The sequence below is a fragment of the Notamacropus eugenii genome, chromosome 4 (assembly GCF_028372415.1).
Source record: "Notamacropus eugenii isolate mMacEug1 chromosome 4, mMacEug1.pri_v2, whole genome shotgun sequence".
Classification (NCBI taxonomy): Eukaryota; Metazoa; Chordata; class Mammalia; order Diprotodontia; family Macropodidae; genus Notamacropus; species Notamacropus eugenii.
In genome coordinates, this window is record NC_092875.1 from 286,752,271 (window position 1) to 286,765,655 (window position 13,385).

Consider the following 13,385-nt stretch of genomic DNA (forward strand, 5'->3'; position numbering starts at 1 on the left):
CTTTGCTATGACTTTTCTAAAAAACCCAAACAATAAACATGACCTTGAGGCTGAAGCTGTGCTTCTAGTTTTAACAGCAGACTTCGCCCCCACGTCTATCCTGGTGCTAAGCACCATTTGCTTACAAGAGCATCTCCCCCTCAAAGCAAGGGTGTATTTCTGTCAGTTCTTCTGTCTCGGGCGTCTAGTTCTCCTTAGTGGAGGAGTGGAAAACTTGTTCACCACGAGGCCACGGGCGGGAAAAGAAAGTTCTCGCGGATTTCTTTGCCAGCAATGTTCTCCGGTCTTTTGGGTGTGCGTCTGCGTGTGTCTGTGTGTCTGCGTGTTTGGGAGGGGGCGATGTTGGGAGGGAGCGCCGGACTTCACTAGCCGGCTGTCGAACTGGCCTCCGAGGCTAGAGCGGGGCGAGGCCACACTCCTGCAGTTCCCCCCAAGTCCTCCGGGGGCTGCAGAGGGGCCTCTGCACCCCCGCCCTCCCGCTTTCTAGGCGTCCTCGGATGACCCCGGGCCTCGCTAAGCGGCGGGCTGGGGGGCGGGGCAAGGGGATGGAGGACGGTGGTTACGACTGGCTTCTGCCCCGGGACGGGGCGGGACCAAGGGAGGCGCGGGCGGCCGTACGCCGGCGGGCAGGTATCGGGCAAACTCCCGTACCGAGCCGCGGAGCCCAGCGCTGGCCCCCAGAGTCCCCCAGCGCGGCCCGGGCTCCCGAGGGAGGGGGCTCGCTTGACCTTGCCCTGGCGCCCGCCCCCTCGGCCCTGGCTCCGAGGCGGCCCCGGGGTGCGGCTCCTTGCTTGGAGGGAGCGGGGCTGCGGCTAAAGGGACACCCACTTCTTTCCCGTCTGTCTTCCTCCCCGTCCCACGCGCGGCCAGCCTGCCTGCCCATCCTTCCTTGCATCAGCGGGTCTGCCCGTGTGTCTGTCCGTCCGTCGGTCCCCCGGTCCGGCCGGGTGCCGGGCGCTCCCTCCGCAGCAGCGCCTCGCTGTCTGGGCAGGCGGAGCCGCCGCGGGCAGGAACACGTCAGGGAGGAAACTGAAGCCGGCAGCCGCGGCCAGGAAAGAGGAAGGCAAAGTTCTCCGGCTTCCACGCTGCGGGCCGCGCGGCCAGGCGCGAGCGGCCCCACACGCCCAGCCGGAGCCAGGTACGTACTCTGCCCCGAGAGCCCTGAGCCTGCCCGGCAGCGGCTGCCGCCCTGGGCTGCCCGGAGCAGCAGAGCCGTGCGGGGGGAAAGCTGAGCGGGCCTCGGGTGGCCCGGGAACAGTCTCCTCCCCCTCCTCTTTTCTGGGTTCCAAGGTTGCTCTGCCTTCTCACCCACCCACCCCCACTTGGCCAGTACCTGAGGCCGTAAAGAGCAGTAGCCCCCCAAGAGCCACAAGACACCCACCTAAGTGGGTGGGGGTCGCACCCGAGAAAGTGACTTCATATTCAGCCCCGCTGAAGGAGTCCTAAAAGCCTGGATGACTAGAGATTATTAATGTGGGTTAGAATTTTGGAAATGCGAAAGTATTGGGAGTGGAGAGTTGGGAAAGGATGCGGAGAAGGTATCGAGAACAGGAATCTCCTGAGAAAGAGTCAGCCGGACACCTGCCAGAGAACCAGGCAGGAGGGAAAGAAAGCCCCCGGAGGGAGGAGTTGGACTAGTTCTGTTTACACAAAGAAACGTACCGTATTAGCCAAGTTTGGGGGAGTTTAAACAGTGATAGCACAACTCTTCTTGAGTAACTTTGGATTGCAGGAGACTTGGTGTTATTTTTGGTTAGAGACATGTGTCTGCTTGTAGGAGTGTTTCCAGAAATAGCTGCGTTTCTGTCGGTCTGGGCGATGGTGATCCCAAGAAGAATGAACGGAATATTGTAATCTAGATGATCCTTCCTGAAAGACCTTAGTGCTTTTCCTATGTCTTTGATTAGCTGTGCTGCACTAGAAATATAATTTCATTCCTAAAGAGGTATCTATAAAGTGCAATTGAAATTAAATTGCTGTAATTATCGTCAACAGTTTGTTGACTGGAAGGTGACATTTCATATATATGTATATATGTACGTAAATGTATACATACACATATATACATAAAATATATGTATGTTTTCCAAAAATATATGCTTATATAGACATGCATATATGTATGTGTGTAGATATATACATAGATATGGAAAGCAGATGTTAAATATATTCATTGCTTCATATTTAATTCTTTTTATTATTCGATCATGGTTTAAATTCACTTTGACAAGTCTGAACAATGCTTTAAGTTTCATTAATACAACAATTCACAAAGAAGTTCCATTCTAATGTCTTCCTTCATTATTAGAAACTTCATCACCAGACGAAGAAATCAATGAACAGCCATTTATTAAGCACCTCCTATGTGCCAAACACTATGCAAAACATTGGGGATACCATTACAAGAGGGAGATACTTCCTGCAGTCAAAGAGTTTACATTCTAAGATAATCTTGCTGATACAGGAACAAGTATTAGGATGTGAATTTCTTCCCAGATTGTTGACCTAAGCAGAATGTTTTCATTCTTTTTCCTTTCTTTCCCAATCAATTAATCAACGTACATTTATTGATCAGCCACTCTGTGCCAGGCATTGTGCTAGGGATTCAAATATAAAGAATGAAACAATCCCTATTAGCTAGGAATTTACATTCTAATGCAGAAGATAACATATGTATAGATGTACATAGAATAAACACAAAATATTCAAACCCAAAGTAGTTGGGGAGGGAGAACACCAAGGACTCATAGTTGAGATCAGAAAAGTCTTCACATTGCAGGTAGTACTTGAGTTGATTTTTGAAGAAAGAGGATTCTGGGAGGTAAAAGTGAATGGATAGAGTATTCCCAGTAGTGGGGACGAGCCAGTGCAAAGGCATAGTCATGGTTTAGGTGGATCAAAGAATGCAGGAGGGAGAATAATGTATTGAGACTGGAGAGACAGATTGAAGCTAGGTCATGAAAGACCTTTAAAGTTAAACAGGAGTTTTATATTTTGTCCTAGAGACAAAAGGGAACCACTGGGAGACAATCAAATTGGAAAGTCATTTTGGCATCTGTGTAAAGGATGGATTGAAGTGGGGAGAGGCATGAGGCAGGAAGTCATGTGACTGTTGTGATGAGAGCTTGAACTAAGGTAGTAGCTGTTTGGGTAGAGAAAAGGGGCAGTTTGGTGTTGAGACAGAAGTGACTAAAATTTGTCAACTGATTGGGCTATGGGATGATGGAAAGTAAGGAATCGTGGATTCCAGCCTGGGGGACTTTAAAAGTGGTGATGCCTTTCTAGAAATAGGAGAGTCTGGGGAAAAAGATAGTGGATTCAGTTTTGGACATGATGCAGTTGAGATGTCTCCTGGACATCCAGTTAAAAATGTTCAACAGGCGATTAATTGGTGATGATGTTGAATTGAAACTCAGGTGAGAAATCTGGACTGGAATGTACATCTGTGAATTATTTGCATAAAATTATGTTTAAACTTGAGAATAATTATTCTATCAGTAATTATATCTATCAGTAAATTCTGTTGATAATTATATATAAATATATGTTGATAATTAAAGTACCAATCAGCTCATATTTATTAAGCATCTGTTATGTGCTAGACATTGTGTTAGGAGTGGGGGATACAACTATAAGGAATGAAATGACCTAAACTTATAATAAGCTTTATTCTAACACCAAGAGAAAAGAAGGCCTAGGCTTGAAACCCTAACCTCCTGCTTCTCTCCTGACAGTCTCCTCACCAGTGAATTGACCCAGGCAGCACTCCCTTCCCCCTTTCCCAAGGGATTAGATGGAAGGAGCTCCAGGAATGTAGCCTTGGTGGGGGGACCCTATACCACCTACCTGGCCTATACCTGAGCATTGTCTACTTAAGTATTCCACCCATTGACGTAATGCTGAAAATAGTCACTCAGTAAGTATTTATTAAGCACCTACTATGTGCCAGGCACTGTTCAAAGTGCAGGGGATACAAAGAAAGTTAAAAATCTCTGATCTCAGCCATTGCCTGGCCTAATTTTGCCAAAGGGAACTTCTTATTCAGAGCATTAGTTAATTGAGGGGTTACTGTATAGAGATGCATAAAGTTGTTACTGTATAAAGTTGCGGGAAGTACTGAAAGTACTGAAATAAAAATATGTAAAATATATACATAGTTGTATACATGTAGTCTGTAGGTAATTCACTACTGCTTCTGTGTTCATTTCAAGTTGTCAGTGTTAAAACTTTAATGCACATTTAGAAAATCCATTTCAAGATTAAAGGATCTTCTTCCAATATGCAGCTTAGGGCCTCAGCCTGATTTATAAAGAAAGGAAATATTAAGGTGTCTTATGTCACATTCTGCCATGGCTTACAAGCTATGGGTTTTGAGAAGAGATAGTATGCTGCAATGCTGATCATTGGTTAGGGAATGTTTTCCTGCTTATTCCTCTTCACCTGGCTAGAAGCCATCTACTGTATACAAGAAGGGCCATCCTTCTCCTTTCCCTTCCTCCAAGCTTCTCTCTCCAAATTTGTTTGAAAAGCCAGCACATCAACAAAGAGAGACATTCAATACAGGGCAGATCCCAGAACCCAAAATGTTATAACTAAAATCACTGTAGAAGAAGATTTAACAAGCTTAATTTAAGTGTTTCCAGACAATAGCTGTTGTAACAAAATTCGAACTTTGGAGTTTTTTGTGATAGGATTTGACCTGTAAAGTACTAGTAAGGAATTTTTAAGGGATGTTCCTACCCCTCAAACCCACCCCTTTCTCCTAGTCCTAAGAATGTTTTGGTTTGACACATGCTTTTGGTATCTATATTCATAGCTTGCCTATCCCTCTACCCTCTATGACTTTCTCATCAATCCAACTTGAAAAGCTGCAGATCTACTACTAGTGTTCTGTGAGAGTGACTTCACCGAAGCACTTATATTTACTGATCAAGTTCATTAAAATATAATTGCCACAAGTGCTTTTAATTTAAAAAAAAAATCATATGATTACCATGGGCTTATAATGTGCCAGTCAGTCTCCCTAGTACAGGGGATAGTTTTACACAAAGAAAAAATAATGACCTGAATAGTTCCAGTGTGACTCTCTGTATCCCCAAAGGTATGCTCTTTGGACAGGTAACCTATGATAAGACAGGAAAATTAACTGGTAGGATGGTTATTGTGGGGAAAGGGAGAGGAGGGAGAATCAGAGTTCGGGAGGCATTTCTCATGAAATGTATTATATGGTATAAAAGTGTTAATGAAGCCTGAACATGAATCATCTCCTTGTCAAAGTTCTTCTTTGAGGGGGTGGAATAAAATGCTTTTGAAACTTTCTTTGTTTCAGGAAACGTTTTACCTTTGTTCCATCCAATCTACATGTGTCTAAAAAAAAATTCATGAATATTGCTGTTGAAACTGCTGATTCATGAAATACAAGTTATATAAGATATTATTTCTGCCAGAAATTATACCCCTACACACACACACACACACACACATACACACACACAAACACACACACACAGCCCTCATGCCTATCATGTTTATTTCCCCTTGACTTTTCCCAACTAGATCATTCCTTCTTGTTTAGGACTATATTCTTCTACTTTTGACTCTTCTTATTTATTTTTAGTTTTCAGTGTTCGCTTTTATAAGATTTTGAGTTCTGATTTTTTTCTCCACTCCCTCTCCCCAAGATGACTTGCAGTCTGATATACACCATATATATATGATCATATTAAAGGTATTTTGACATTAGTCATGTTGTGAAAGAAGAATTAGAACAGAAGGGAAAAACCATGAGAAAGAAGAAAAACAACTAAAGAGAAAATTGTATGCTTCAATCTGTATTCAGACTTCACAGTTCTTTCTCTGAATGTAGATAGTGTTTTCCATCATGAGTCTTTTGGAATTGTCTTAGATTATTGCATTGTTCAGAAAAGCTAAATTTTGACTCTTACCTAATAAAGGTAAATACTAAGGACAGGCAATGATTTATCTTTCACTATAAAAAATAAAGAGCAAATACTTGTGTAACTTTACTAGGTTTCATTTTTAAGGAAGAAAATCTGGATGTCACATGTCATAGCCTTTATCTGATGGGTTGAATGCAAAAATACTTCCTTTCCTACCCACAGGGCTGAGCTCAAGTGAAAAAGTAACTTCTAGGGAAAGATTAAAAAAACCATGTAGGATGCTGTCATGGTATGATATTTGGGTAGAATTCCTCCATGCTGTGCAAGTAGGGAAGTATTGTTAACAGCTCTTTCTTTAATCGATGTTGGAAAGTGCATTACTTGTAAACAATTAAAGAATGGGAAAAAGTTGTATCTACTAATATAGAAAATTGAAAATAGAGTATCTCCTCCTTTTCATTATTAATTTGATGGCTTTGAAGAAAACACAAATGAATTTTTGAGGAATTCATATTGGGAAAATCGACATTCAAGCCTGGATTGGTAAAAAGAACACTGGATTTTGAAAGTGTTAGAAGACCTAGATTCTAGCCCTCTCTCTAATGCTTCCTCTTTGACTATGAGAAAATAAATTAGCTTCTTTGAATCTCAGTTTCCTCATGTGTAAAATGTAAAGATGAAGCAGAGCAATCTGTCCATCTGCAGCTTCCCAGCAGTTGCCTCTAGCAGTTGCCCAGAGAGAGAGTAGCCTGCCTGGTACAACCAAACAGCAGCCTCCAGCAGCTGAGTGGCTACCCAATCCATCTCTGAAGCAATCAAACCAGTGTCAGAATAGCCTTCTCACTCTAGCTAAGAAGCAGCCAGGCTCAGTAGGGAGCCTGTATGGCAGCTAACAAATCTGCTTGACCCAGCCTAGCAGCTGACTGACCCTTCCAGTGAGACACCATGCCCTTTAAGGAGCAAGCCCAGCTGAGCTGCTTCTCCATTGGAGGACCCTCTGGAAAAAGAAAGGAGCCAAGGCCCTGCATTTCAGGCCTCATGAATTCCCACACATGGGAACCCATTGTGCTTTAAGTTGTAGAACAAGAAGAAATAGAGATTGCAGAGGAGGATTTTGGCTCTATATAAAGAAAAACTTCATAGTAAATAAAACTGTCCGGAAGAAGAGTAGGGTGCTTTGGAAGATGAAGTGCTCTCCTTTCCTTGTGGTCAAGGGGAGTCTCGTTGACCTTTTATTGGAGTTGCTATAGAGGAGATTCTTTGTTTGAGACAGGTTGAACTAAAAGCTTTCTTACATATCTTCCAACGTTGAGATTCTGTCTTATAAAAGGCCCCCCCAGCTGATCTTTCATTTATGTGCTTTTTAAATGATTGTTGAATGAATTAATTGGCCCAGTGACCTGAAAGATCATGTAGTTGAACTCATTCATTTTGTAGATGAGGAAACATATGTAAAGATTAAAGCGACTTGTTCCAAGTCACACAGCTAATCAGTCAAACGCAGAGCCAAGAGTATCACCTAGTTCTCCTAAGGTCTCACTTTATGCTCAAATGACTTTGAATTTCTCCAACATTGATTAGCTCTGTTCTTTAGAGCAGTGGTTCTAAGTCTTTGAGTTGAGGACTTGAAGGGGGTGCTGTAGTTATTGTGAGATATTTGAAAATCTATACTGACCAAATGAACAACATGCCTCACATACTTTTTTTTCAAGTATATGCATATGTTTTTGTGATGAACAAAATAGAAATTCATTTATCATCATGTATTTTTCTTAGTCTGTTTATACTAGTAGTATAATTGCTATCATATGGAGGTTTAAATATAATTAATGTTAAATTTAATATATAACCAAAGTCTGAGAGCATAGTGCTAATGAGCTCAATTTCAGGAGTTCCATTTCCTTGATCAATTGGTTTTTCTCAGTTCCATGGCCATAGATGTACCCTGACCTCATAGCAAATTGTTCAGTAAGTACATGTCAGTGGTCTTAAAGAGAACTGGATGATACAGAGTGAATAAACCCCCCCAAAATCTGTCACTTACAAAAAAACCCCCAACTATCTCCTTAAAGTGTATGTTCTACTAATAGCAGGTCAATGAATCTTGGTGGAATAATAATGATGAGTTTTATGTGGCATTTGCAAAGCTCCATATGCTCATTTTAGATAAGAAAGTTGAGACTCAGAGAGAATAAACATTAAGGGGGTAAGTACCTTGCCTAGGATTGGAGGATCACATTTGTCAGTGGCAGGACCTAAATCTAAGTCTCCCTGTCTCCGAAGTAGACTCCCAATCCATTAGGCCATTTTACTTCTCTTGATTCAGTGTTTGTTAAGAATCATAGATCTAGGGTTGAAAGAAGCCTCAGAAGCCATCTGGTCCAACCCCAACTTATATATGGGGAAACTGAGACCCTATGAGACTTGCCTCAAGGTCTCACAGGTAGTGAATGGTAGAAGTGGGATTTGAACTCAGGTTCTCTCATTCTACAGCCAATACTTTTTACCCCCACTGTTCTACATTGATTTTTTTTCCTCTGAGAGACTGTGTATGTATTATGTCATTGCCCCACTCCCAACTCCTTCAGCCCACACTTTTCCTCTTTCACAGCTCCTGGCCTAGTCAATTCTGCCCCAGGCAATTAACTTCTCTTACATACCCAGAAATCCTCTTTCACACCCTTCCTCATCTTATTCTTGCCCAGTTAACTCAGGGATATCTCTCTTCCCTTACATTCTGACTTTTTAACTCTCATTAATATTTCCACTTATGTGCGTGCGCACACACACACGCACACGCACACACAAATTCCTATTCACAGTTGATGAGCATATTAAATCTCAATGATAGACTGGTATTGATGAAAAGTAAGAGCTTAAGTTTTGAAGTAATCAGAAAGCACTTATTAAATGCGTGCTATGTACTATGTACTGTGCTGTATACAGAGGGATTAAAAAAATAAAGTTAAATTGACCCTGGGAGATACATGTGTGCACAGAAAGGAATATACAAAATAGGCACAAAGTAGTTTGGGTAGGAAAGCACCAGCAACTGGGAGAGGAGGAAATCACGAAAGCTTTCCTATAATAGAAGATGGTGCTTGAGCTGAGCCTGGAAAGAACCTAGGGACTCTAGAAAGTGGAAGGGAGGAGGGAGTGCATTCTGGGCCAGTGCAAACACAGGAATGAAAATTATGTATGAAGAATATATGGTAAGAAGGCCAGTTTGTCTAAACACCAATGTCCATGAAGCAGAGTAATGAATAAATAATAAGACTGGAAAGGTGGACAGGGATCAGGTTGTGAAAGTCTTTAAATGCCAAATAAAGAGGCAGCTGGGTGGCCCTGAAATCAGGAGGACCTGAGTTCAAATTTGGCCTCAAATACTTACCAGCTGTGTGAGCCTAGGCAAGTCATATAACTCCAATTGCCTTCCCCCCCCCAGAAAAACAAAGGAATTTATATTTGATCCTAGAGGTAATAGTGAACCATTGTAGTTTATTGAGGAAGGTAGTGATGTGGTCACACCTATGCTTTAAGAAAATAACTTTGGGAGTTTTACAGAAGAAGGATTGGGATCCAGAGAGACTTGAGCCAGACAGACCAGTTAGAAGACTGTTGCAATAGCCTAGGCGAGAGGTTCTGAAATCCTGGCTAGGATGGTGGCCTTGTAAATGGACAGAAGGGAACAAATGAGAGAGATACTGTGGAGATAGAAACAGTAGGCTTGGATGTGTGGGGTGAGAGGAGGAAGTTGATGATTCCAAAGTTGCAAACCTAAGTGAACTAAAAGGAGATGGTGGCACTACCAATAGAAAGTGGGTTTTTGGGGAAAGATAATGAGTTTTAGGATTTGTTTTTTGTTCATTCCCACTGGCTATTGTCCTCTATCTCTACTCTGGCATTGCCCCCATGATGGTGAAGGCCCTCATCATATCATGCTTGAATTACTGCCATATGCTGGTGGGTCTGCTTGCCTCTAGTCTCTCCCCACTCCAGTCCATCCCTACTTAGCTTTCAAATTGAACTTCCTAAAATGCAGGTCTGACCCTATCATTCATTCCCCTGAGTAAACTCCAGTGGTTCCCTATCACGTCCAGGATAAAATATGAAATCTTCTGGCATCCAAAGCCCTTCATAACCTACCTTCCCAAACTTCTTGTACCTTTTTATCTTACAGTAGTCTGTGATCCAAGGATTCTGGCCTCCTTTCTGTTTCTTAAACATGATACTTGATCTTTTGACTGGGCTCTTCTCATCTCTATCTCCTAGTTTCTCTGGTGTCATTTAAGTCTTAGGTAAAGTCCCACTTTTTGCAAGAAGCCTTTCCCTTAGTCTTAGTGCCTTCCCCCTAAAATTATCCCCAGTTTATCCTGTATATATCTTGTTTGTACATAGTTGTTTGCATGTTGATTCCCCCATGAACCTGAGAGCTCTTGTAAAGCAGAGACTGTTTTTTGTCTTTCTCAGTATCTCCTGTGCTTAGTGAGATGTCCTTAAACATAGTAGGCCCTTCTTGTTGTTTCTCATCCTTAGTTTTTGAAGAGGACCAATGACATCATGGGGTGCTGTCAACTTGCTCATGAATTGGATTTAAGTGGGGCAGAGTTGCACAGTGGTCAGCCTCAGTCTCTCTTTCAGAATCATTGAAGTCCAGTGGCAAAACAAGTCAGGCCCTGAATGCCATGGATGACTTTGGCATATTTGATGCCTGACCATGCTTTAAGCACCCCAGAGCTCCTACTTCAGCCTCTTTCATTTCCACTGGAAGAAACTGTTCTCATCTTCCCATTCTGCTGTGGGATGTCTTCACATGCTTGAGATAGACATTCCTGTAACTCACCAATGGGTTTGAGGCCTGTAGGTTACCTTTGACTTGGTTTAGCTCATCTACCAAGATAGTTTTACTGGGGTGTGGCTGCTAGGCATGCTACAGCTTCTTGGAGCCATAGGTTGAAGTTGGGTGACAGGTGGATACCAAAAGTGGATGAGAAGCCTTGAAAAGGGCTCAGTAAGCTCTCATACCAGAGGTGCTAGTCCTCCCTGAACTAATTGACTGACTTCTGTTTTAGATGTAACGAGTTTGAGATTCCTATGATATTACCAGGATCAGATGTTCAATAGGCAGTTTGAGATGCAGGATTGGAGTTCAAGAGAGAGTTGGGTTGATATATATATATATATATAGATTTGGTATTCACGGTAACCATGGGAGATAATGAAATAGCTGAGAGAGAGAAGAGAAAGCACCATGACAGAGCCTTGGAGTACTCTGCTTAATAAAAGACTTATAAGACTAAGATGGACTAGTATGATAAGAGACAATAGCGTCACCAAAACCCAGAGAGGACAGAGTATCCAGGAGACTCAGGTGATCAATAGCCTTAACTGCTGTAGAGAGGTCAGGAAAGATCAAGAATGAGAAAAGGGTCTTACATTTGACAAATAAAAGGTCATTAGTGACCTTTGAGAGAGGAATTTCAGTTGAATGATGAGGTAGAAAGCTAGCTTTAGGATTGAGGAGTGAGAGGAAAGCAAGTGGAGGCAATAAATGTCCACAATTTTTTTAAGGTATTTAGCTGAGAAATTGAGGAAGAAATGACAGGATGATACCTTGAAGGTATAGTAGAGTGTTTTTTGGTTTTTGTTTTTTAAGGATGGGAAGACGAGCATGTTTTTAAGCATCAGGAGAAAAGTGCATAGGACTGCTACGTGGTTCTGTAGATAGAGTCCCAGGTCTGAAGTCAGGAAGACCCGAATTCCAATCCAGCTTCAGACATTTACTGAATGTGACTCCAGACAAGTCACTTTTAACCCTGTTTGCCTCAGTTTCCTCACGTGCAAAATGAGTAAGTGAGGAAATGGCAAACCACTCCCAGCTTCTTTGCCAAGAAAACCCCAAATGGGGTCATGCAGAGTTGGAAGCAACTGAAAAACAACTGAAAAACAACAAAAAACAACTACATTGGGAGAGATTAAAAATTAACAAGATGGGAGATGATGGTTGGAGCAATCTGCTGGAGAAGAATAGAGAGAATGGGATCACTCTGTTACTGCTGGGCTTACTGAAAAAACCTGAAAACAATGCACGCCATCAAAGAACTTATATTCTAGTGGACATAATAAAAATCTAGTACTAGCCTCCTCTAAAACTCTTGAAAACCTTTGGAAATGTTCTTCAGAATCTCCAATGTCTTGTTATTTTTTTAAAAAAATTCAGGAAGCGGCTTTTTAAAAAAATAAATTTTATTAATGTCTTCTGTTTCTTACATTGTCACAATTATTCCTAGTATCCTTCTCCCTGCCCTTCCCAAAGAACCATCCCATATGGCAAATAGTGCTTTTTTAAAGGGAGAAAAGTCTTTAAAAAATCAGCAGAACTGATCAATACATTGAATAAATACATTGAAAAAGGACAAAAAACATGTGTAATATGCAACACTTGTGGACCTCCCACCTCCAAAAAGGGTTTGGAGCTGTCTTCTCATATCTGTTCATTTACATCATGGCTTTGTAATTCTGTTAAATTCACTTTTGACTTTTGGCGTGTGGTTGTTCTTCCCATTTTTGCTGTAGTTAGTGTGTGTATTATTTTCTTGGTTCTGCTTACTTTAATCTGGATCAATTCATGTAAATGTTTCAATGTTTTTATGTATTAATCGTATATATCTTTTCTTACAACACAGTAATATTTCATTATATTTGTGTACTACAATATGTTTGGCCATTCCCCAATAGATTGGCTTCTACTTTGTTTCTCATTCTTTGCTATCCCAAACAGTGCTGTTATAAATATTTTGGCATATGTAGGAAATTTCTTCCTATCAATAGTTTCCTTGAGAAATAAGCCTAGTAATGAATCTGTAGTTCAAAGAGTATGAATATCTTAGTCATTTTATTTGCTTAATTTCAAATTGTTTTCCAGAATGATTGTACCATTTCACAGTTCCATCAAAAATGTATTAGTATGCTTATCATTTCACAATCCTTCTGACAGTGAGTGTTGCCATTTTTTGTCATATTTGCCAACCTGCAGAGTGTGAGGTGAAACCTCAAGGTTATTTTGCAGTTCTCTTTTTATTAGCTATTTGGTTCATATTTGTGGTTGTGAACCCTTTGTAATTCTTCATTTGAAAGTTGATTATATCCTATAACTGTTTATCTATTGGGAAATGGCTACTAGTTATATGTGCATTTATTAATTATTTACATATTTTGGATACCAAATCCTTATCAGAGAAATTTGATACAAAGATTTTAGGGTGTTAGTCTACGCCTGATTTCTGCAACCTTGCTTTCTGAGTAATTTTATCAAATAGGGAGTTTTTTTCCTGAATAATATTCTGTTTTCTACTTTAACTAACACTAGGTTGAGTTCTGTTATTTCAGATTCTCCTTTGTCCAGTATGTTCCATTGAGTTAGGTCTCTATTTTTTAACTGATTCCAGATAGCTTTGATGACTGCTGCTTCATAAAATTAAGACC

The 13,385-nt window shown here is 41.3% G+C and overlaps 1 protein-coding gene across 3 annotated transcripts in view; it reads left to right on the forward strand.

The window, feature by feature from the left end:
* The first annotated feature begins 1,017 nt into the window (after positions 1 to 1,017).
* The window catches only part of SGK3 (serum/glucocorticoid regulated kinase family member 3), a 158,673-nt gene continuing 146,305 nt past the window's right edge, over positions 1,018 to 13,385 (forward strand). For all 3 annotated transcript variants that reach the window (XM_072604736.1, XM_072604740.1, XM_072604739.1), the window contains exon 1: positions 1,018 to 1,138. The gene's annotated coding sequence lies outside the window, so the exon portion shown is untranslated. The remainder of the gene's footprint in view (positions 1,139 to 13,385) is intronic.